Source organism: Ranitomeya variabilis, chromosome 6 (genome assembly GCF_051348905.1).
Source record: "Ranitomeya variabilis isolate aRanVar5 chromosome 6, aRanVar5.hap1, whole genome shotgun sequence".
Classification (NCBI taxonomy): domain Eukaryota; kingdom Metazoa; phylum Chordata; class Amphibia; order Anura; family Dendrobatidae; genus Ranitomeya; species Ranitomeya variabilis.
Genome location: NC_135237.1, coordinates 236181811 through 236202637, shown reverse-complemented (window position 1 = coordinate 236202637; position 20827 = coordinate 236181811). Strand labels below are relative to the sequence as shown.

Here is a 20827-nt window from a genome sequence, read left to right as displayed (position 1 = left end):
CAGTGCTGCAAGGCCATAAAAAGCTCCTCTATGTAATCCTATATAGTGTTTTTCCACAATCTAGCAGGATACGATATGGAAACCCACTAATAGGATAAATCAGAAAAAATGTGCATCAGGCAGCACTAATTGAAAAAAGGACAATGGAACAGTATGAGGCACTGACGCACTCTGAGCTGACTACAACCAGCTGTGGCTGCAGAACAGACTAAAGAGTGAACTGCACTCACACCGAGACCTTGCAGACAGCCGTGAACAGCGCTGAAAGGCAAAAACAAGGTTCTCACACAGCGGTTGCTAAATTAGCCTGGGTAAAGCACAATGAAGCAAATCACTATCTTAAACTATCCCTAAGTCAGAACAGCAATGTCCTGTCCCTAACTGAATTCACAGCAGAGTGAACCCAAAATGGCGGTGGTGGCTTTTATAGTGCATCATGACATCACTTCAGCAGCCAATCACAGCCATGCCCTTACTTACATGCCTAACATGCATAACAGGATGTGCCCACACTTCTTAGGATTACTCATTGGCTGAATGAAATCAAACTGGCTCATTGCACTATGGGAACTTCCGATTCCGGTATCCGATATACTGAAAGTATCGGAACTCAGTATCGGACTTCCAATACCGCGAATATCAGCCGATACCCGATATTTGCAGTATCGGAATGCTCAACACTACTGATGAGTACACTAAACAACATAGGTTCAAAAACTAGCTATAACCCGGTAAAACCAGGTGTAAATCTGGATTGAAAACATTTCATAATGAATGGTAATAAAGCGGAGTGGATATACAAGAAAATAATGACCAAAGACCTACCAAAAAGCATGTACTATAGGTATTATGGGTATCCCCCGTAACCGATAAAAAGACCTGTATGTAAGCAAAATCAGAGTGATAGCATAGGTGAGAAGTGCTAGGTGTAAACCCCTAAACAGGTGGAGACAGGGTTATGCACATACCGGTAAATTTAGGAGTCCTGGCACTGAATAATACCAGGCTGTTAATCTGTTGAGTGCAAAATAAAAGGTAAGAGATGCCATGAGACCTTAGTGCCATATGTTGTAAGAATTCTATTATATATATACTAGCTATTGAACCCGTTCTACGCCCGGGTGGCGAGCATTTATATTGGAATATGGTCTCCATCCTGGTATGTGCTGCTCCTATCCTGTCATATGCTGCTCCATCCTGCGCCCCCATCCTGTCATGTGCTGCTCCACCGTGTCATGTGCTGCTCCATCCTGCGCCCCCATCCTGTCATGTGCTGCTCCACCGTGTCATGTGCTGCTCCATCCTGCATCCCCATCCTGTCATGTGCTGCTCCACCGTGTCATGTGCTGCTCCATCCTCATCCCCATCCTGTCATGTGCTCCCATCCTGCGCCCCCATCCTATCACGTGCTGCTCCATCCTGCGCCCCCATCAGTGCGGGCGGCTGTGCTGAGTGCGGGCGGCTGTGCTGAGTGCGGGCGGCTGTGCTGAGTGCGGGCGGCTGTATGTGGCTGTGCTGAGTGCGGGCGGCTGTATGTGACGTGGCTGTGCTGGGTGCGGGCGGCTGTGCTGGGTGCGGCAGCTGTGGACGGCTGTGCTGGGTGCGGTGGCTGTGCTGGGTGCAGCGGCTGTGCTGGGTGCAGCGGCTGTGCGTGGCTGTAGGCGGCTGTGCTGGGTGCGGCGGCTGTGCGTGGCTGTGGGCGGCTGTGCTGGGTGCGGCGGCTGTGCTGGGTGCGGTGGCTGTGCTGGGTGCGGCAGCTGTCCGTGGCTGTAGGCGGCTGTGCGTGGCTGTGCTGGGTGCGGAGGCTGTGCATGGCTGTGGCGGCTGTGCGTGGCTGTGCTGGGTGCGGCGGCTGTGCTGGGTGCGGCGGCTGTGCTGGGTGCGGCGGCTGTGGGTGGCTGTGCTGGGTGCAGCGGTTGTGCGTGGCTGTGGGCGGCTGTGCTGGGTGCGGCGGCTGTGGGCGGCTGTGCGTGGCTGTGGGCGGCTGTGCTGGGTGCGGCGGCTGTGCTGGGTGCGGCGGCTGTCCGTGGCTGTGGGCGGCTGTGCGTGGCTGTGGGAGGCTGTGCGTGGCTGTAGGCGGCTGTGCGTGGCTGTGCATGGCTGTGCTGGGTGCGGCGGATGTGCTGGGTGCGGCGGCTGTGCTGGGTGCGGCGGCTGTGCTGGGTGCGGCGGCTGTGCTGGGTGCGGCGGCTGTGCGTGGCTGTGGGCTGTGCGTGGCTGTGGGCGGCTGTGCTGGGTGCGGCGGCTGTGGTCGGCTGTGCTGGGTGCGGCGGCTGTGCGTGGCTATGGGTGGCTGTACGTGGCTGTGGGCGGCTGTGCTGGGTGCGGCGGCTGTGCGTGGCTGTGGTCGGCTGTGCTGGGTGCGGCTGTGCGTGGCTGTGGGCGGCTGTGCGTGGCTGTGGGCGGCTGTGCTGGGTGCGGCGGCTGTGCGTGGCTGTGGTCGGCTGTGCTGGGTGCGGCTGTCCGTGGCTGTAGGCGGCTGTGCGTGGCTGTGCTGGGTGCGGAGGCTGTGCATGGCTGTGGCGGCTGTGCGTGGCTGTGCTGGGTGCGGCGGCTGTGCTGGGTGCGGCGGATGTGCTGGGTGCGGCGGCTGTGCTGGGTGCGGCGGCTGTGGGTGGCTGTGCTGGGTGCAGCGGTTGTGCGTGGCTGTGGGCGGCTGTGCTGGGTGCGGCGGCTGTGCGTGGCTGTGGGCGGCTGTGCGTGGCTGTGGGCGGCTGTGCTGGGTGCGGCGGCTGTGCTGGGTGCGGCGGCTGTGCTGGGTGCGGCGGCTGTCCGTGGCTGTGGGCAGCTGTGCGTGGCTGTAGGCGGCTGTGCGTGGCTGTAGGCGGCTGTGCATGGCTGTGCTGGGTGCGGCGGATGTGCTGGGTGCGGCGGCTGTGCTGGGTGCGGCGGCTGTGCGTGGCTGTGGGCTGTGCGTGGCTGTGGGCGGCTGTGCTGGGTGCGGCGGCTGTGGTCGGCTGTGCTGGGTGCGGCGGCTGTGCGTGGCTATGGGTGGCTGTACGTGGCTGTGGGCGGCTGTGCTGGGTGCGGCGGCTGTGCGTGGCTGTGGTCGGCTGTGCTGGGTGCGGCTGTCCGTGGCTGTAGGCGGCTGTGCGTGGCTGTGCTGGGTGCGGAGGCTGTGCATGGCTGTGGCGGCTGTGCGTGGCTGTGCTGGGTGCGGCGGCTGTGCTGGGTGCGGCGGATGTGCTGGGTGCGGCGGCTGTGCTGGGTGCGGCGGCTGTGGGTGGCTGTGCTGGGTGCAGCGGTTGTGCGTGGCTGTGGGCGGCTGTGCTGGGTGCGGCGGCTGTGCGTGGCTGTGGGCGGCTGTGCGTGGCTGTGGGCGGCTGTGCTGGGTGCGGCGGCTGTGCTGGGTGCGGCGGCTGTGCTGGGTGCGGCGGCTGTCCGTGGCTGTGGGCAGCTGTGCGTGGCTGTGGGAGGCTGTGCGTGGCTGTAGGCGGCTGTGCATGGCTGTGCTGGGTGCGGCGGATGTGCTGGGTGCGGCGGCTGTGCTGGGTGCGGCGGCTGTGCGTGGCTGTGGGCTGTGCGTGGCTGTGGGCGGCTGTGCTGGGTGCGGCGGCTGTGGTCGGCTGTGCTGGGTGCGGCGGCTGTGCGTGGCTATGGGTGGCTGTACGTGGCTGTGGGCGGCTGTGCTGGGTGCGGCGGCTGTGCGTGGCTGTGGTCGGCTGTGCTGGGTGCGGCTGTGCGTGGCTGTGGGCGGCTGTGCGTGGCTGTGGGCGGCTGTGCTGGGTGCGGCGGCTGTGGTCGGCTGTGCTGTGGGCGGCTGTGCGTGGCTGTGGTCGGCTGTGCTGGGTGCGGCGGCTGTGCGTGGCTATGGGTGGCTGTGCGTGGCTGTGGGCAGCTGTGCTGGGTGCGGCGGCTGTGCGTGGCTGTGGGCGCCTGTGCGTGGCTGTGGGCATCTATGGTCGGCTGTGCTGGGCGCGGCGGCTGTGCTGGGTGCGGCCATTTTCTCGGTCCTGCTCCCGGAGTCGGCGCCTGCGCAGTCCGCGCTTTCCGGCGCCATTTTCTTGAAGACACTGCAATGTGTCTTCAAGAAAATGGCGCCGGAAAGCGCGGACTGCGCAGGCGCCGATTCCGGGATCAGGGGGACAGTCACGGCCCGGAAGCGCGTCGGTGGAACGGGTCAGGTAAGTATACTCACCCTCCGCCTCCTGGCTCGTCCCTGCTTGTCCGGTGGAGATCGCGGTGTGCGTTCAGCGCTTACGCATACCGCGATCTCCTGGGAGCGTCGCTCTGTGCGGTCCAGACTGCGCCGGCGCTTGCGCTTGCGCAGTCTATAGAGGCTTCGGACAGAGTGACGCTCCCAGCATTATATTATAGATACACTTAGGGTAATAGACGCGATGTCCACTGCTTGTCTGTCCTGGGTCTATGGCTCATACTGCCCATTCTATGGTGTTATGTATGGCGTGCTGAGAGGAAAGTGCCATGTGACCAGAGATTAAGTACCGGAAGTGACATCGTGCGGTCCAGTGACTCGAGGAGTGGAGGTTTGCATTCCATGGTACCAGAAGCAAGACCAGCGTTCCACTAAAGATGATGCTTGCGTTCCACATGCCGGATGTGAAACAATATTATTCACAGATTGCATGGATAGGTGCAAATACTGAAGAGGCAAGATCAGGGTATCAAGTAGGAGGAGAAGAGAGTGAAGTTCCAGGTGGATGATCATGTGAGGAGACAGTTTTCATAATCAATATAGGCAACTCTGTGGAAGAGATATACAGTATAACATTAGAATGTTTTGACAATGGAATTAGTGCAAAACATTAATGATATGGCATAACCTTTAAGGAAGAAACTGTTCTAAATATCAGCCAGTACACAGGTAAATATATGCATATATATAACATACATAATGAGTTACATTGTCATATTGTAACAGGGGTCAGGGCTGTAGTCGTGGCTGTCAATGGCTGCTGCATCAGCGCACCCTGGCCCTACTTCACATGCACACAATGTCCCAGCGGTAGCTTACCTTTTTGTCCACTTTCCTGTCCATCTGGGTCCTCTATGATTCACTGGGGTTTTCTTTCTTGAGATTCTATAAAGAGAGACAGAGACAATTTGCAACTTAAAACAAATTATTTTACTCAGTTCCGTTCTCAGCTCGTCCAGTTCACATTTAGGTACAGCACAAGATACTTCACAAAACACGACATTTTCTGTCCCTGTGCTTTCCCTCTCTTCTTCAGGAATATCACTGGGACGCACCATTGTCTCTGGTACTGCAGCATTCGGTCTGACCAGTCTGACAAGCTGTAGGAGTTCCCAGTCCGTTTGGCTCCAGACACACAGGTGTAGCTGACTGTTATCATGACAAAGCTGCCCTGTATTCCTCTGCTTCACCGGCCATCGTTAATCCTATGCCCTGGATGAGCTGGGCTCTTTAACTTGAGAAATGTCATGTGGCTCAACTGCCCTGTATGGGCTCTGAGACCCTTCTGACTAAATGCAGGAAGCTCTCTACACCTTACACAGTTGGCCCCTCCTAATTAACTAGTTCCTATCCTATTGCTATCTCATACTGTTGTGCCCCCCTCTAGTGGGCTAATCTAAACATTACACTTTCCCTACAAAATTACATTTAACAGTCATATACAATATAGCAGCATTATACAGTTCACATCATAATGTATTAAATATGCCAGCTTGTCAGGGATGTAAAAACACGGGCGAGGGAGAGTGGGCACAACTAGTCATTGTACCCCCTTACAATATCATGACACAAATGACTTGCGGTCATAGTCTTTATTTAAGCCTCTCAGGGCCAATGTCTGAAGTTCGTGAATCCAATATGCCTCTCTCCTTTTGAGGAGGAAAATTTGATCTTCCCATCGGCATAGAGGTGCAACATGTTCAAATATTTGGAATACGTGATGAAGTGATGGAGAATCGGTAATAGCAGATTTTTACTTCTTATGGTGGATTTGTGTTTTGATATCCTATCCTTGAAATGCTGGGTAGTCTAACCAATATAGAGTAAAACACATGGTGATTTAATGAAATAAACTACAAACGATGTATGGCGTGTAAAAAATTCCTTTATGGTGTATTGTTTGCCCGTGTGAGGGTGATAACTAATGTTTCCCTTCTGAACATTGTTGCACTGTGCAGCTAGCCTATTCTTTGGAGTTTGGAGGATGTTGTTGTCTCTCTGAGTCTTCTCAAGCTAAGTATTCCCTTGTTTTGTGTATCCTAGCTGTCTTTAACGGTAGTGGGGATTGACTAGTGCTCATCCTGTGCTTCCCGGTGGAGGGCTTTTCACCAGGGTCAGGCAGGGATTAGGCATCCTGCTCGGCGATAGGTGTGGAACCTATATAGGGATAAGGCAGACAGAGTGAAGTTAGCTCTGTCTAGGGTTCTCCATTCCCCCCTTCCCTAGTGTTTTATTCCCTTTCCCTTATCCCTTTGTGTTGCCTTTCCTACACGTTGTGTGACATGGGACTAATAAAGACACTAGCAAGTGAAAAAAAAGTTTTCAAAAAATATGAAAATATTTTAAAAAATCAAATCAGCCCATTAAAAATAAAACAATAAAAAAACACACATTTGGTATTGCTGTATTCAGAAAAATCTGATTTATCAAAATATAAAATAAAATAATCAGATCAGTAAACGGCACAGTGAGAAAAAAAGTTCCCACCCCACATGATTGGCGCTTTGTAGACAGCCAATGAACATGTGGGGATTGCCTCCCTGTAATGCCATAGACATAATGGTTGTGGCATTACTGTGATTGCCATAGCATCATCGGGTCTGTAAAAGACCCTTGACACCATGCTCGGCACACAGTACCCTTGACTTAGGCAGCGTAGGGAGAGGTGAAGATGAGAGAGGGACAGAATTGTAGCTGCATATTAGCTAGGGATTCAACCACATTTATATTTCTGTGAAGTACAACAACAGCAAATTAAGGCAAATTGTGATCAATATGAATACTGGTGTTATCAGCACTTAGGGAGAGATTATGCAGAAGGGAAAGTGTAGGACAAGATTGGGTGCATTGCACGTCCTTTATGCTGCAGCCTGCAACTGATGCTAAAACTTCTTATCAGGGCTAATAATATTCTTTATGCTCTTAGTTCTGCAAATTGTGTTGCCTTTGTGTTGCCTTTCCTACACGTTGTGTGACATGGGACTAATAAAGACACTAGCAAGTGAAAAAAAAGTTTTCAAAAAATATGAAAATATTTTAAAAAATCAAATCAGCCCATTAAAAATAAAACAATAAAAAAACACACATTTGGTATTGCTGTATTCAGAAAAATCTGATTTATCAAAATATAAAATAAAATAATCAGATCAGTAAACGGCACAGTGAGAAAAAAAGTTCCCACCCCACATGATTGGCGCTTTGTAGACAGCCAATGAACATGTGGGGATTGCCTCCCTGTAATGCCATAGACATAATGGTTGTGGCATTACTGTGATTGCCATAGCATCATCGGGTCTGTAAAAGACCCTTGACACCATGCTCGGCACACAGTACCCTTGACTTAGGCAGCGTAGGGAGAGGTGAAGATGAGAGAGGGACAGAATTGTAGCTGCATATTAGCTAGGGATTCAACCACATTTATATTTCTGTGAAGTACAACAACAGCAAATTAAGGCAAATTGTGATCAATATGAATACTGGTGTTATCAGCACTTAGGGAGAGATTATGCAGAAGGGAAAGTGTAGGACAAGATTGGGTGCATTGCACGTCCTTTATGCTGCAGCCTGCAACTGATGCTAAAACTTCTTATCAGGGCTAATAATATTCTTTATGCTCTTAGTTCTGCAAATTGTTCTGAGCAGGGAAATACTATGCACCATTTTTACTGTGGCAGTTGTACGTCAAAAGCATAGAGCCAGACTTGGTTGGGTCTCAATTGCATTGCTATATTTATACTGTAGTCTCATATTGTTAGGGCTAGCGGAACGCACCTTGTAAATATAGAGGTTTTATTATAATTGATGCGTTCGCAGCCCGGGGTCCACCGTGCAGGAGAACCTGCTGCTAGCAAACGGTGGAACTATATGGCGGTATGAGCTGACCCTGTTACTTCACAGAGTAGCTGAAACCCAAAGCACTGCGCCCTGTTTGACTTCACAGTGGCACGGGCTAACTACTCAACTGAGATCAGTCAGTGGTCATGCATGCACACAAACTCCTCGCCGGAGGTGCCAGCATTCTAAGGGCTTATTTCAGCCGGGTCCCTGAACACAAACTCACATGACCACACTGGCGCAAAGCACAACATAGAACAATACTAGCGCATGGCCGTGCGGCCATGTCAGCCTTAAATAGTTGCAGCACATACAGGACCTTCCTAGAAGGACCAATGAGAGGCTGCCACAGAGCGTGAGCACCTACAGGACCTTCCTGAAGGACCAATGGCCTTAGCTGCAGCATCTGATCATGTGACCCTTGATCTCATCTGAGAGATCTTACTCTGGGCATGCTCAGAACGAGAAAAGCAGGACTTAGTCCCAGAAGCGTCTGCTCGCCGCTGCCCAGCACTGACTTGTCCTTGACAGAAGCAGGAAAAGCAGCAGTAACTCTTTGTACAGAGTCAGACTGAGCTAGATGCTGGGACCGACGTCTCCGCTGAGCAGGCTCCACTGCGGTAGAAGAAGAATGGGAGACCGCAGCAGAGATGGCCTGAGATTCCCCCTGTGTAGAGGTGGGAACTCGACCCCTAACACATATGGCCATCTCAAATGGGCAAATTTGCCAGGCATTATAAAACTGCAATTTTTGGACCAGTAAAATTTTATACGACATTTATCATGCTACAGTTTGGCCTCAAAACTTAAAAAAGAAATTGTTTGTCAAAAAAATTGCATTCCTAAATTTACACTGCAGTCTCATACATCATACGTCATTTAGCGTGCTACAGTTGTGCCTCAAAACACCCAAAAGAGAAATAGTTTGTTAAATAAATCACATTGCTATATGTATACTGCAGTCTCATATGTCAATGTGAATTGGGTACATTTTGCTGGCATTGTAATACTGCAATTATTTGGAGCAGTGAAATCTTATATGACATTTATGGTGCTGCAGTTCAGACTCAAAACCACCTCAAAAAAAGAAATTGTTTGCTAAAAAACATATTTCTTTATAATCCAGTCGCATACGTTCATCCGAGGTGTGCAAATTTGTGTTTGTGTTTCGTTGTAATGCAGCCTTTTTTTTTACTTGAAATTTTAAACGGAATTCAATGTGCTTCAGTTGTGCCTTAAAGCCACCTCCAAAAAAATTATTTGTTAAATAATTTGCATTGCTTTATTTATACTGCAGTCTCATACGTCCATCTCAAGTGGGCAAATTTTTCTGGCATTGTAATACTTGCAGCTTTTTCAAGAAGTGACAATTTATATAGAATTTAGTGTGCTAGATTTGTGCCTCAAAACTCTCCCCCCAAAAAAATTGTTTGTTAAAAAAATAGCATTGCTATATTTATACTGCAGTTTCATATGTCCATGTGATGTGTGCAAATTTGCCTGGCATTCTAATGACGCAATTTTTTTGAGCTGTGAAAATTTATACAGCATTTAGTGTGCTACAGTTTTGCCTCAAAACTTCCCAAAAAAGAAATTGATTGTTAAAAAAATTACATTGCTATATTTATACTGCAATCACATACGACCATTTGAGGTGTGCAAATATGCCTGGCATTGTAATACAGCCTTTATTTTAGAGCTGTGAAATATTATATGACATTTTGCATTCTACTTTTGAGCATCAACCCCAACACCAAAAAAAAATGTTTGTTGAATAAATTGCATTACTATATTTATACTGCAGTCTCTTAAGTCCATTTGAGGTGTGCAAATTTGCCTGGCATTGTAATACTGCAATTTTTTTGAGCAGGGAAATTTTACACAGTATTTAGCATACTTCAAATGTGCCTCAAAACCCCACAAAAAATAGCTTGCAAAAAATATTGCATTGTTATATTTATACTGCTTTTTCATATGTCCATGTGAGGTGTGCAAATTTGCCTGGCATTGTAGGGTGCTACAGTTGGGCCTCAAAACCACCCTCAAAAAAATTGTTAGTTAAATAAACTGCATTGCTGTATTGATACTGCAGTCTCAAACGTCCATTTGTAGTGGGCAAATATTCCTGGCACTGTAGTACAGTCTAATATTTTCTCAACAGGGATATATCATACTTAATTAAAAATAGTTCACACTTTATGGTCCAAAAATGACTGTATACCAATGGACAGGAAGAGATCCCCAGCTTAAAAATCATAACATTTTATTGAAGATTAAAAATAAAAACAAAGGAATAACACAGACAGGGCAAAAAAGCTTCCAAAGAAATGGGGAGGGACACAGCAGAGATAAATAATTGTTCTTATAAATGAAACCAGTTGATGCTATGCAGTATATTATACAGTTGTGCTCAAGAGTTTACATACCCCGGCAGAATTTTTGCTTTCTTGGCCTTTTTTTCAGTGAATATGAATGATAACACCAAAACTTTTTCTCCACTCATGGTTAGTGTTTGGGTGAAGACATTTATTGTCAAACTACTGTGTTTTCTCTTTTTAAATCATAATGACAACCCAAAACCTCCAAATGACCCTGATGATTATTATTATTATTTATTTATATAGCACCATTAATTCCATGGTGCTGTACATGAGAAGTGTTGTGAACTCTGTTTTTGGGCTCCCTCTTGTGGTCACAAGTGGTACTGTGTGAGTGCTATCTTTGGGCTCCCTCTGGTGGCTCTTTTTGTCATTCTGCAGGTCTGTGGCTGGGATCAGCTGTCTCGTTATCTGCTAGTTGGTTTCCTATTTAGCTCACCTGGACTTTCAGTTGCCTGCTGCCGATGTATTCAGTGCTATTTTGATCTCTCCTGACTACCTTCGTTATCAGTCTCTCCAAGAGAAGCTAAGTTTCTGTTTGTTCATTTTTTGATCATCAGTGTTCAATATGTTTCTTGGTTAATTATCTGTCCTTATCCAGCTTGCTAATATGTGATTTCCTTGCTTGCTGGTAGCTCTAGAGGGCTGAGTTTCTCCCCTCACACCGTTAGTTGGTGTGGGGGTTCTTGAATTCTCAGCGTGGATATTTTGTATAGGGTTTTCTACTGACCGCACAGTTTCCTATCTGTCTTCTGCTATCTAGTACTAGCGGGCCTCATTTGCTGAATCTGTTTTCATTTCTACGTTTGTATTTTCCCCTTACCTCACCGTTATTATTTGTTGGGGGCTTTCTATATCTTTGGGGTTATTTCTCTGAGGCAAGTGAGGTCTTACTTTCTATCTCTAGGGGTAGCTAGTTTCTCAGACTGCGTCGTGACGTCTAGGAATTCAGGCACGTTCACCGGCTACCCTTAGTGTGTTTGGTTAGGATCAGGATTGCGGTCAGTCCAGTTACCACCTCTAGAGTTGAGCGACTTTCATTTTTTTAAGATCGAGTCGGGTTTTGTGAAACCCGATTTTGTCCAGAGTCGAGTCGAGTGCAGTCGGCCGATTATCGCTAAAAGTCGGGGATCGACCGAAACACGAAACCCAATGCAAGTCAATGGGGAAGCATAGTCGGCAGTGAGTGGAGGCCAGGAAAACACCTACAGTGCCCATTTTAATGCCAAAAACATCCATTCTTGTTTCTGAAGCTTGTCAATCTTAATTAACTTTATAATAATAGTTGGGCATTGGAAATTGGGGGTCATTTGGCAAAAGTTGTGGGGGGTAGGGCTCATTCAAGGTTTTAGTGGGCCCAGGAAACGTGAACTACGTCACGGCAGTGGAGCAGTGAGAGGTAAGTATGTAAAGTTTGCAAGTGCTGTGATCCTAAGCAAGCAGCCAGGGCCCACTCGTTGGCACTGGCACTGGCACAGGGCCCCTCAAAGTACGGCGGTGTGTTTGCATGGCGGGGGCGCCTCCCACCAGCAGCGACACTTTTGCGTACTCTGAGGGGCCCTGTGCCAGTGACGTCGCCAACGAGTATGCCCCCCCACCTGATGAAGGAACCTGCACTTTCATCTGCACCTTCCTCTTTGTCCCTGTGTAAGGTGGTATAACATGCGGGAAGGGGAACCTTACTTTCAGCAGGGTCAGATTCTGGCTGTGTAGAGTATAAGGGGAATGTAGTGGTCTAGGTCAATGTACCAGCAGACTCATCTAGCAGTGGCTGGGCAATGGGCAGGATGAGGAGGAAACAGATATAGGGCCAAAGAATAAAGTAGGCTAAATGCAGTTCAAAATTGGTAACAGGACTAAACAGGCGGCATTGCTTTGTTCAGTGGAGTAGCAAACCCAAGAGCAGCAGACACTGTTTCAAGGGCCTAACCACACTAGTAGGCCAAATGCAGTTTAATATCTGATAGTATAGGGCGAAAGCCAGAATGTGGAAGCTCAGCTTTGTTCAGTTGAGGACAACACCAGGGAGGGGCAGACACCTTTAGTAGGCCGCAACAGCCAATTTTTAAAAAAAACAGCAGTTAATAAGAGGCAGAAGGTAGAAGCTCAGCTTTATTCAGTTGAGGACAACACCAGGCAGGGACAGACCCCTTTAGTAGGCCGGAACAGCCAATTGCATTTTTAAAAATGGTAATTTGGAACAGAAGGTTGAAGCTCAGCTTTATTCAGTTGAGGACAACACCAGGCAGGGGCAGACAGACACCTTTAGTAGGCCGGAACAGCCAATTGCATTTTTAAAAATGGTAATTTGGAACAGAAGGTTGAAGCTCAGCTTTATTCAGTTGAGGACAACACCAGGCAGGGGCAGACAGACACCTTTAGTAGGCCGGAACAGCCAATTGCATTTTTAAAAATGGTAATTTGGAACAGAAGGTTGAAGCTCAGCTTTATTCAGTTGTGGACAACACCAGGCAGGGGCAGACAGACACCTTTAGTAGGCCGGAACAGCCAATTGCATTTTTAAAAATGGTAATTTGGAACAGAAGGTAGAATCTCAGCTTTATTCAGTTGAGGACAACACCAGGCAGGGGCAAACAGACACCTTTAGTAGGCCGGAACAGCCAATTGCATTTTTAAAAATGGTAATTTGGAACAGAAGGTTGAAGCTCAGCTTTATTCAGTTGAGGACAACACCAGGCAGGGACAGACCCCTTTAGTAGGCCGGAACAGCCAATTGCATTTTTAAAAATGGTAATTTGGAACAGAAGGTTGAAGCTCAGCTTTATTCAGTTGAGGACAACACCAGGCAGGGGCAGACAGACACCTTTAGTAGGCCGGAACAGCCAATTGCATTTTTAAAAATGGTAATTTGGAACAGAAGGTTGAAGCTCAGCTTTATTCAGTTGAGGACAACACCAGGCAGGGGCAGACAGACACCTTTAGTAGGCCGGAACAGCCAATTGCATTTTTAAAAATGGTAATTTGGAACAGAAGGTTGAAGCTCAGCTTTATTCAGTTGTGGACAACACCAGGCAGGGGCAGACAGACACCTTTAGTAGGCCGGAACAGCCAATTGCATTTTTAAAAATGGTAATTTGGAACAGAAGGTAGAATCTCAGCTTTATTCAGTTGAGGACAACACCAGGCAGGGGCAAACAGACACCTTTAGTAGGCCGGAACAGCCAATTGCATTTTTAAAAATGGTAATTTGGAACAGAAGGTTGAAGCTCAGCTTTATTCAGTTGAGGACAACACCAGGCAGGGACAGACCCCTTTAGTAGGCTGGAACAGCCAATTGCATTTTTAAAAATGGTAATTTGGAACAGAAGGTTGAAGCTCAGCTTTATTCAGTTGAGGACAACACCAGGCAGGGGCAGACCCCTTTAGTAGGCCGGAACAGCCAATTGCATTTTTAAAAATGGTAATTTGGAACAGAAGGTTGAAGCTCAGCTTTATTCAGTTGAGGACAACACCAGGCAGGGACAGACCCCTTTAGTAGGCCGGAACAGCCAATTGCATTTTTAAAAATGGTAATTTGGAACAGAAGGTTGAAGCTCAGCTTTATTCAGTTGAGGACAACACCAGGCAGGGACAGACCCCTTTAGTAGGCCGGAACAGCCAATTGCATTTTTAAAAATGGTAATTTGGAACAGAAGGTTGAAGCACAGCTTTATTCAGTTGCAGCTTCTTGGCAATAATATAAAGAAGACGAGACAGGACAACACTCGTTGGATGCCATATCTCTGTTTTCACTGGTAAAAAAACTGTCAGTTAACTACTTGTAGGAGAAAGTTTTTGTAGCTGGAGGCCACTTTTTGTATTGTACCAGTTTTTTGTTGTATGTTTGGAACTGAAGGTTGAAGCTCAGCTTTATTCAGTTGAGGACAACACCAGGCAGGGGCAGACAGACACCTTTAGTAGGCCGGAACAGCCAATTGCATTTTTAAAAATGGTAATTTGGAACAGAAGGTTGAAGCTCAGCTTTATTCAGTTGTGGACAACACCAGGCAGGGGCAGACAGACACCTTTAGTAGGCCGGAACAGCCAATTGCATTTTTAAAAATGGTAATTTGGAACAGAAGGTAGAATCTCAGCTTTATTCAGTTGAGGACAACACCAGGCAGGGGCAAACAGACACCTTTAGTAGGCCGGAACAGCCAATTGCATTTTTAAAAATGGTAATTTGGAACAGAAGGTTGAAGCTCAGCTTTATTCAGTTGAGGACAACACCAGGCAGGGACAGACCCCTTTAGTAGGCCGGAACAGCCAATTGCATTTTTAAAAATGGTAATTTGGAACAGAAGGTTGAAGCTCAGCTTTATTCAGTTGAGGACCACACCAGGCAGGGACAGACCCCTTTAGTAGGCCGGAACAGCCAATTGCATTTTTAAAAATGGTAATTTGGAACAGAAGGTTGAAGCTCAGCTTTATTCAGTTGAGGACAACACCAGGCAGGGACAGACCCCTTTAGTAGGCCGGAACAGCCAATTGCATTTTTAAAAATGGTAATTTGGAACAGAAGGTTGAAGCACAGCTTTATTCAGTTGCAGCTTCTTGGCAATAATATAAAGAAGACGAGACAGGACAACACTCGTTGGATGCCATATCTCTGTTTTCACTGGTAAAAAAACTGTCAGTTAACTACTTGTAGGAGAAAGTTTTTGTAGCTGGAGGCCACTTTTTGTATTGTACCAGTTTTTTGTTGTATGTTTGGAACTGAAGGTTGAAGCTCAGCTTTATTCAGTTGAGGACAACACCAGGCAGGGGCAGACAGACACCTTTAGTAGGCCGGAACAGCCAATTGCATTTTTAAAAATGGTAATTTGGAACAGAAGGTTGAAGCTCAGCTTTATTCAGTTGTGGACAACACCAGGCAGGGGCAGACAGACACCTTTAGTAGGCCGGAACAGCCAATTGCATTTTTAAAAATGGTAATTTGGAACAGAAGGTAGAATCTCAGCTTTATTCAGTTGAGGACAACACCAGGCAGGGGCAAACAGACACCTTTAGTAGGCCGGAACAGCCAATTGCATTTTTAAAAATGGTAATTTGGAACAGAAGGTTGAAGCTCAGCTTTATTCAGTTGAGGACAACACCAGGCAGGGACAGACCCCTTTAGTAGGCCGGAACAGCCAATTGCATTTTTAAAAATGGTAATTTGGAACAGAAGGTTGAAGCTCAGCTTTATTCAGTTGAGGACAACACCAGGCAGGGGCAGACAGACACCTTTAGTAGGCCGGAACAGCCAATTGCATTTTTAAAAATGGTAATTTGGAACAGAAGGTTGAAGCTCAGCTTTATTCAGTTGAGGACAACACCAGGCAGGGACAGACCCGTTTAGTAGGCCGGAACAGCCAATTGCATTTTTAAAAATGGTAATTTGGAACAGAAGGTTGAAGCTCAGCTTTATTCAGTTGAGGACAACACCAGGCAGGGACAGACCCCTTTAGTAGGCCGGAACAGCCAATTGCATTTTTAAAAATGGTAATTTGGAACAGAAGGTTGAAGCTCAGCTTTATTCAGTTGTGGACAACACCAGGAAGGGGCAGACAGACACCTTTAGTAGGCCGGAACAGCCAATTGCATTTTTAAAAATGGTAATTTGGAACAGAAGGTTGAAGCTCAGCTTTATTCAGTTGAGGACAACACCAGGCAGGGACAGACCCCTTTAGTAGGCCGGAACAGCCAATTGCATTTTTAAAAATGGTAATTTGGAACAGAAGGTTGAAGCTCAGCTTTATTCAGTTGTGGACAACACCAGGCAGGGGCAGACAGACACCTTTAGTAGGCCGGAACAGCCAATTGCATTTTTAAAAATGGTAATTTGGAACAGAAGGTTGAAGCTCAGCTTTATTCAGTTGTGGACAACACCAGGCAGGGGCAGACAGACACCTTTAGTAGGCCGGAACAGCCAATTGCATTTTTAAAAATGGTAATTTGGAACAGAAGGTAGAATCTCAGCTTTATTCAGTTGAGGACAACACCAGGCAGGGGCAAACAGACACCTTTAGCAGGCCGGAACAGCCAATTGCATTTTTAAAAATGGTAATTTGGAACAGAAGGTTGAAGCTCAGCTTTATTCAGTTGTGGACAACACCAGGCAGGGGCAGACAGACACCTTTAGTAGGCCGGAACAGCCAATTGCATTTTTAAAAATGGTAATTTGGAACAGAAGGTAGAAGCTCAGCTTTATTCAGTTGAGGACAACTTGAATTAGGGACTGCAGACAGACTTTGCAGGCTGTCCCCTGTGTGGACCATGCATCCAATACATTAACCCATTGAGCCACAAAGGACACGTAACCTTCCGTGGCCAGGCCTACAGGTCCATGTGTCTGTTGTCAGGTATACCTTTGGACTGACAAATTGACAGAATGCAAGGACAATGCGGTCTTTAACATGCAGGTGGAGGGGTGGGATGGCTTTTCTCGCAAAAGAATTGTCAACTGGGTAGCTCATAGCGTGGTATATCGTAGTTCATCCTGGCTTTATTAATATTAAATTAAATAAAAAAATAGGCTCTAGGCACTTTATAATTGGTTCCAGGGGAACACGGGCAGCAGTGGTCTGGTCAGTGGAGGCCTAGTGGAAGGAGGGACCGCAGACAGGCTTCAAAGGCCTAACATAATAAAATGGGCTGGCTGTAGGCACTTTATAATTGGTTCCAGGGGAACACGGGCAGCAATGGTCTGGTCAGTGGAGGCCTAGTGGAAGGAGGGACCGCAGACAGGCTTCGAAGGCCTAACATAAAAAAATGGGCTGGCTGTAGGCACTTTATAATTGGTTCCAGGGGAACACGGGCAGCAGTGGTCTGGTCAGTGGAGGCCTAGTGGAAGGAGGGACCGCAGACAGGCTTCAAAGGCCTAACATAATAAAATGGGCTGGCTGTAGGCACTTTATTATTGGTTCCAGGGGTACACGGGCAGCAGTGGTCTGGTCAGTGGAGGCCTAGTGGAAGGAGGGACCGCAGACAGGCTTCAAAGGCCTAACATAATAAAATGGGCTGGCTGTAGGCACTTTATTATTGGTTCCAGGGGTACACGGGCAGCAGTGGTCTGGTCAGTGGAGGCCTAGTGGAAGGAGGGACCTTAGACAGGCTTCGAAGGCCTAACATAATAAAATGGGCTGGCTGTAGGCACTTTATTATTGGTTCCAGGGGTACACGGGCAACAGTGGTCTGGTCAGTGGAGGCCTAGTGGAAGGAGGGACCGCAGACAGGCTTCAAAGGCCTAACATAATAAAATGGGCTGGCTGTAGGCACTTTATAATTGGTTCCAGGGGTACACGGGCAGCAGTGGTCTGGTCAGTGGAGGCCTAGTGGAAGGAGGGACCTTAGACAGGCTTCGAAGGACTAACATAATAAAATGGGCTGGCTGTAGGCACTTTATTATTGGTTCCAGGGGTATACGGGCAACAGTGGTCTGGTCAGTGGAGGCCTAGTGGAAGGAGGGACCGCAGACAGGCTTCAAAGGCCTAACATAATAAAATGGGCTGGCTGTAGGCACTTTATTATTGGTTCCAGGGGTACACGGGCAGCAGTGGTCTGGTCAGTGGAGGCCTAGTGGAAGGAGGGACCGCAGACAGGCTTCAAAGGCCTAACATAATAAAATGGGCTGGCTGTAGGCACTTTATTATTGGTTCCAGGGGTACATGGGCAGCAGTGGTCTGGTCAGTGGAGGCCTAGTGGAAGGAGGGACCGCAGACAGGCTTCAAAGGCCTAACATAATAAAATGGGCTGGCTGTAGGCACTTTATAATTGGTTCCAGGGGAACACGGGCAGCAGTGCTCTGGTCAGTGGAGGCCTAGTGGAAGGAGGGACCTTAGACAGGCTTCGAAGGCCTAACATAAAAAAATGGGCTGGCTGTAGGCACTTTATTATTGGTTCCAGGGGAACACGGGCAGCAGTGGTCTGGTCAGTGGAGGCCTAGTGGAAGGAGGGACCGCAGACAGGCTTCGAAGGCCTAACATAAAAAAATGGGCTGGCTGTAGGCACTTTATAATTGGTTCCAGGGGAACACGGGCAGCAGTGGTCTGGTCAGTGGAGGCCTAGTGGAAGGAGGGACCGCAGACAGGCTTCAAAGGTCTAACATAATAAAATGGGCTGGCTGTAGGCACTTTATTATTGGTTCCAGGGGTACACGGGCAGCAGTGGTCTGGTCAGTGGAGGCCTAGTGGAAGGAGGGACCGCAGACAGGTTTCGAAGGCCTAACATAATAAAATGGGCTGGCTGTAGGCACTTTATTATTGGTTCCAGGGGTACACGGGCAGCAGTGGTCTGGTCAGTGGAGGCCTAGTGGAAGGAGGGACCGTAGACAGGCTTCGAAGGCCTAACATAATAAAAAGGGCTGGCTGTAGGCACTTTATAATTGGTTCCAGGGGTACACGGGCAGCAGTGGTCTGGTCAACGGAGGCCGATTGTAATGAGTGTCTGCCAGTTAGTAGTCCAAAACAACAACTAAATGTGAATGTCTCGCATTAAAACAAAACAAAAACACTAAAGGGTGCAATCATTAGGTTCAGGGGTGGGATCCTCTGCGTTGTTTCAGACCTACTAATTTTGCGCAAAGTATTTACTGTGGTAAATAGAGGACACTGCCCCTGACTATGTTAAGTACCATCATACATGTCAACACAATGGTATTGTCAGTGGCAGGTATGGAAGGATGTCAGCGCATAGACTTAACATTGGTGGAAGTGTGAGAGATAACTGTGGAAGTGGTAGAGCAATGTTTGACCTGGGGGTGGGTGAACTCTCTTGTGGCCGGCGTTACAGGCCCAAGGCCCCTCATGTTACAACAGTGTGTCTGACGTTGGGTGGCCACCACCACCGCCAGAGACACTTTATTGTACTATGAGGAACCCAGTAGCAATGCCATCGACCAAAAGCGAGTACACCCACCTCTTCAGACAAACAGCAGTCTCACGGGTGCTTGCGCCAAGTCGCGATACCACGGCCCCGTGTGGGGAGTTTGGCCATTTAGGGAGGTGTAAACATGTTGTATGCTGGACAATCAGCTGCAGTAAATTAGTCATTAGAAAAGTAATTCACAGTAGTCCACAGGCAAGAGCTTTTCATTGGAAAGCTAGGTGTCGGCCGGGCAAGGTGGGGCAAAAGATTTCGAAATCCAGTTGTGGTTCATTTTAATGAATGTTAGATCGTCAACATTTTGGGTAGCCAGACGAGTCCTTTTTTCGGTTAATATTGAACCTGCAGCACTGAATACTCTTTCTGATAGGACACTTGCTGCCGGGCAAGCAAGCTCCTGCAATGCATATTCTGCCAATTCTGGCCAGGTGTCTAATTTTGATGCCCAGTAATCAAATGGGAATGACGGTTGAGGGAGAACATTGATAAGGGATGAAAAATAGTTAGTAACCATACTGGACAAATGTTGTCTCCTGTCACTTTCAATTGATGCAGCAGTACCTGTCCTGTCTGCGGTCATAGCAAAATCACTCCACAACCTGGTCAGAAAACCCCTCTGTCCAACGCCACTTCTGATGTGTGCACCCCTAACACTCCTAGTCTGCTGCCCCCTTGAGCTCGTGTGAGAACGATCACGTGCGCTGTGTGCTGGGAATGCCTGAAGCAAACGGTCAACAAGAGTTGATTGTTTGGTTGCTAATATTAGTTCCAAGTTCTCATGTGGCATAATATTTTGCAATTTGCCTTTATAGCGTGGATCAAGGAGGCAGGCCAACCAGTAATCGTCATCGTTCATCATTTTTGTAATGCGTGTGTCCCTTTTTAGGATACGTAAGGCATAATCCGCCATGTGGGCCAAAGTTCCAGTTGTCAAATCTCCGGTTGTGATTGGGTGAGGGGCAGTTGCAGGCAAATCTACGTCACTTGTGTCCCTCAAAAAACCAGAACCCGGCCTTGACACGCAACCAATTTCCAGTGCCCCCGGGAAAGGTTCCGCATTAAAAATATACTCATCCCCATCATCCTCCTCGTCCTCCACCTCCTCTTCGCCCGCTACCTCGTCCTGTACACTGCCCTGACCAGACAATGGCTGACTGTCATCAAGGCTTTCCTCTTCCTCTGGTGCAGACGCCTGCTCCTTTATGTGCGTCAAACTTTGCATCAGCAGACGCATTAGGGGGATGCTCATGCTTATTACGGCGTTGTCTGCACTAACCAGCCGTGTGCATTCCTCAAAACACTGAAGGACTTGACACATGTCTTGTATCTTCGACCACTGCACACCTGACAACTCCATGTCTGCCATCCTACTGCCTGCCAGTGTATGTGTATCCTCCCACAAAAACATAACAGCCCGCCTCTGTTGGCACAGTCTCTGAAGCATGTGCAGTGTTGAGTTCCACCTTGTTGCAACGTCTATGATTAGGCGATGCTGGGGAAGGTTCAAAGACCGCTGATAGTTCTGCATACGGCTGGCGTGTACAGGCGAACGTCGGATATGTGAGCAAAGTCCACGCACTTTGAGGAGCAGGTC

At 48.2% G+C, this 20827-nt stretch overlaps 1 protein-coding gene and 1 long non-coding RNA gene across 14 annotated transcripts in view; one reads left to right on the top strand and one right to left on the bottom strand.

Moving 5' to 3' along the window:
• The window catches only part of CTNND2 (catenin delta 2), a 3400942-nt gene that overhangs the window by 1864705 nt on the left and 1515410 nt on the right, over positions 1-20827 (top strand). The window lies entirely within an intron of this gene.
• On the bottom strand, positions 4387-6635 carry LOC143781075 (uncharacterized). Its single transcript, XR_013216530.1, has 3 exons — positions 5212-6635; positions 4976-5041; positions 4387-4705 (listed from the first exon to the last, which is right to left on the bottom strand). It is a non-coding gene; the product is annotated as an uncharacterized LOC143781075 (long non-coding RNA).